This window comes from Coregonus clupeaformis, unplaced genomic scaffold (genome assembly GCF_020615455.1).
Source record: "Coregonus clupeaformis isolate EN_2021a unplaced genomic scaffold, ASM2061545v1 scaf0052, whole genome shotgun sequence".
Lineage (NCBI taxonomy): Eukaryota > Metazoa > Chordata > Actinopteri > Salmoniformes > Salmonidae > Coregonus > Coregonus clupeaformis.
Window position 1 is genome coordinate 696,454 of NW_025533507.1, and position 4,673 is coordinate 701,126.

The 4,673-nt window shown below is 47.8% G+C and overlaps 1 pseudogene; it reads right to left on the bottom strand.

Moving 5' to 3' along the window:
• Positions 1-1,356: 1,356 nt before the first annotated feature.
• LOC121568136 lies at positions 1,357-3,489 on the bottom strand (annotated as a pseudogene).
• Between the last annotated feature and the right edge of the window lie 1,184 nt (positions 3,490-4,673).

The following is a 4,673-nucleotide window of genomic DNA, read 5'->3' on the forward strand; positions in this document are numbered from 1 at the left end:
GAATAAACTCAACCACACCTTTGTTTTTTTATCACAAAACCAGAGAGCAACCTCTGTCCAGTGAAGTCCACAAAGCATATTGCATGTACAGTAACAGACAGTTACATGACCTACAGCATGGTCAAGCAAGTTAATGTTTCCGACGTTTTCGGACCACTAAACAACTATTGGTTTAGAATCACAGAGAGTTACTGCAGGTTGCAAAGAAAACAGGAGCTGCCTCCACTATTCCAGTACCATTTAAATTTCAACATTTCAACATCATCTAATCACCTCTGCTTAGTCTACAATACCAAAAACAATTTAGTCCCAATCAACGTGAGCTAAATATGATGTGGCTGTCCATGGTGCTGATTTCTGTGTGTGTGTGTGTGTGTGTGTGTGTGCACGTTCGTGCAAGTAGAAAAACATGTTGACTCACCCTACTTGTAGAGAAACGGCAATGCCATCCTCCTCTCCTTCATGTTGACGTAACGGTGTATCACTCTGTCATACAGTACACACTTTTATTTTTTGTTATCCTAGGCTACCTGGCTAAAATGCTTGCTCGTTAGCCTAACTTCCATTCATGGGCAACGTTAGCTAGTTAACATTAGCCTTCTACATCTAGCGACATATTGACCTTCCATCGTCTCAGGCCAAGGGCACAACAATGTATGAATTAATGGTTGGATCAGAATCACTGTTATAATCATTGGCCAGCACGGAGAATTAAGTAAAACAAGTCCAAATCCCTGTTTCCATCCATGGCTAATTTAGGAAATCTGGCTGGCTAGCCACTGGAGGACAACAACACGAGATGCAACAATTCAAGTTTTTCTGTCAATGACATATGCTCTCAATGGGATTTGATTGGAGTGACGCCAAATCCAAGCTGGCTTCCCTTGACACTTTTTTTTAGTGCGCCAGGACCATTCACATTTACATTTACATTTTAGTCATTTAGCAGACGCTCTTATCCAGAGCAACTTACAGTTAGTGAGTGCATATATTTTTTCATACTGGCCCCCCGTGGGAATCGCCCACAACCTTGGCGTTGCAAACGCCATGCTCTACCAACTGAGCTACACAATTACAGACAATTATAGACAATTACAGACAATTATATAAATTGTTCCTCTTCATTTTTTATTTCAAAGTTTAAAATATGTAAAGAAACAAAAAGTAATATTCTTATTCTAGCAACGCAAATGAGAAACATTGCATATTTTCCCCATTTGAAGTACTGTGTTATATCTCAGATTAGAAATCTTGAAATGTAAGCCTAAAGCAAAGACAGACCAATAATCCTGCTTCCTAGTGCCTCTGACCAGAATATCGACAGCGTAGATGTCAACATATTTTGACATCTAAGTCTCATTTCGTGAGCTTTGCAGTCAGGGCGTCTATTAGCTTCTGTTTCTTGGTCCCTGTGACCTTCACCCCGAACTGCTTACAGGCGTCCTTCAGCACGGGCACCGTCAGCTTACCCAGGGTGCCTTTCTGTATGTGACCCCTCAGCTCGTCCTCAGACATCTCCACCTTGGGCTTCTTCTCTGCGCTGCCTGCCGCCTCAGCTGGTTTGCGTTTGGGTGCAGTCTTGCCCTCTGGGTTGTAGTCAGCAGGGTACACCAGATCTCTGAACTCCTGAGCCAGGGAACCAAGACGCTGGTCCATCAAATTCACATTGGGCATGGTGTGGTCCTCTACGTGCTCCGGGGCCATGAGATCTAAAGCCAAGGCTTCCAGGTTCCTGTAGTGTTGCTGGAGGACTGGGTTCTCAAACGCATCACTCCTGTATTTGAAGCGTAGCTTGTGTACCATCTCCTTCATCTTGTCCACCTGGGCGTCGGAGGCCGTGGGGAGCTGAGGAGTGTCCAGGGTACGGATGTCATCCGCGTAGGGCAGGAAGATGCCATGGAAGCCTGGAGCTGCAATCTGAGCCTGGCCCTCATCCACCTCCTCTCTTTGGGGCACCAGCGCTAAGAAGCACGGGGGAGAGTTACGAATCTGTGTGTATTTACACAGAGCGAACACGTTCCTCTCACTACATCTGCGCAGCAAAGCTGTGAAAACACAGGCACTCACTGTGACCATTTCCTCCTCTGGGTAGATGAAGACAGCAGATCTGAGGTGGTGGTGCAGTTTGAGACGCTCCATGGGCTTGAACCCAATCAGCTCCAGACCCTGGTCAGAAAACGTCTTTATCACATCCACCTCGTCTTTCTCCATCACTATCTGCCTGCCTGCATACACCTGAGCCTTCTTGGTGTCGCTGGGGAGCAGCAGGCTGCCCGTCTGTGGGTGGTAGAGTCGTGTCTTAGTGCAGACGGGCTCGTTGTTGTCTCTGTAGAGCTTGATGGCGTTAGGCTTCTTGGCCTGTAGGGCCGTGATGTACACACCCACCGCCATGTTCATCCCTTCCCCAAGACACAGATTCAACCTTGCGACCGATCTCTTCTTCCTCCTTGGTTCTGACCCTCTTCTGGAGGTCCTCCAATTTCCCACAAGGCTTCATCTGCAGGCCCACCTCAGCCTCGTCCTGGGGGGGGGGGGGCTCACCACGTCGCAGAAGAAGAGCGAGATGTCGAACCCACCTGGCTTCATCAGATGCATCAGGTCTATCACTACACCAGTCTCTTTGAGGTCGCTAGCCTTGGTGTGGGCCTGGTGGTCGTGCTCGCTGTCGCCCCCGTGTGGCATGTCTCGGCAGGTGAGGATCATGAGGCGTTTGTGGGAGAGCCGAAGCTTGATGTCACTGTAGAGGTTGGAGCAGCACCACAGGGCCTCGCCTAGGTTGGTATACCCACTGCCCATGGTCTCCGCTGCCACCTGGGCACCCTTCTAGACGTCCACGTCCTGCACCCGACGGGCACCAGGTGAGTCCAGGTCATGGTAGATATAGACATGCTTGAAACTGTTCCTGGGGTTCTTGCTCTGTTCCGTCCCGTAGAACACTAGAGCCACCAGGTCCTTGTCAGTGCTGATGATCTTACTGGTGTAGACGCTGCGGATACACTGCATGGTTCTCATGGCTCTCCATCCTCCATCCTCCCCCCTTGGTGAACATCTCCTTGGAAGCATCCACCAGAAACACCAGGCTGTCACGCCCTGTGCTCTTACAGTCCACTCCAGACTCATCCCCTTCCTCTCCGTCCACATCTGCATCCTCATGGTGGCAGTCGTTCCACTGTGCCGTTGTGGCATGCACTTGTCTTGCCCTTATGGCCGAGTGTATGATGTTACATAAGTGGTTTCGGTGGAAATAGCCAGCTACAAGCCTTGTTCTGTCTTGATGCAGGTGTTGATATCAGACCATAGTCGCGTCACATAGTTTGATCGCGTCCTCTGTTGCGACGTGAATGCGCATTACTTGCTCAGTTTAGCTCAATGCTGATTGTCAAATTTGTTATACTTTTTTTGTCAAGAGAGGCCAGATGGTCGCTGGCTTCCCTTACCTTCAATGCTACGGGCGGCAACAATGTCATACCCGTTTGAACCAGACAGCATCAGATGGATGAGGTACACATAGAGAGACAGAAGGGCTCTGTTTCGCTCGCTCGGATGCTTTCTCCTGTGAGATATATCCAGCCTCTTGCAAATTGAAGGAAAATTATGAAACACAGAGAGACGAAAGATAAATATATATATACGTAATTTTTTTCTTGGTTAATTTTTTGGGGAAGCTGGCTTCCTTTGGCATCCATGAATACATGCCACTGAAGAAGTGAGCGAGGAAGTAAGGGTTAATGTGTTGTTATAATGGAAGAAATGGAAGGGTTCTGGTTACAATAATATTTGGCCCTCACTAATGCATTAACACTAACCCTAATGCATTTAATAAATCCTACTGTCATTATGCATCTTAGAGAGAGTGAAAGATGGAGCGAGAGAGCGAGAGAGAAGGAGAGATAGAAAGAGAGGAAGTGTTGTTTTAAGGTGAGAAAATGCTGCTAACAGAAAAAAAGCATTAAACCTTCACATACAGCATGTCTAAAAACAGGCTCATTAAACATATAGCAAGATGAACATGTTTCTATAACATCAAGAGAAAAGAGAGAGCTGAGAGAGAGCTGAACATGTTTCTATAACATCTACCAGCTTGGCAGATTCCCTACCCCTCATCTAGTATTAAATAGGCTGCTATTCAGCAAACTGAAATAGGCAGCTGTATTGTCTATGTCCCATCCCATTCACTCTCTAATTGAAAAGGGGTGTAGAGGAGGAGATAGAGAGGAAGGGGAGGGGTGGGACACTGACAGGTATACGGTACTGCACTGGTACTAACCTTGGGGAATGGGTGTGTATGTTGTTGTTTTGTACAGTACAGTATGTGTGTGTGTGTGGGGAGGGAAGATACAACAGGTATGGAGATTGATGGGAGGAGTCAAGAAAGCAAAAGAAAGACAGACAGACAGGGAGGGAGAAAGATCCCGAGAGAACCCACGCCAAGAGGACCTACAACCAGACCACGGCATCACCAGCCACACCCCAACCAGCTGAGACGCCCCACTCTGATACATACCTCAACATGACAGCCGCACATATGCCCAGGCCATGAGCAGAGCAAGAGGCCCAACCCCCACTACTACACCTGCCCAAGCCCCACCCTGCCACCTAAGAGGTATGTATCAGATGCTCAACATGCTCTGCTCACACCTACTGTAATGGTCCGGGCCTAAACCCCTTGAAAA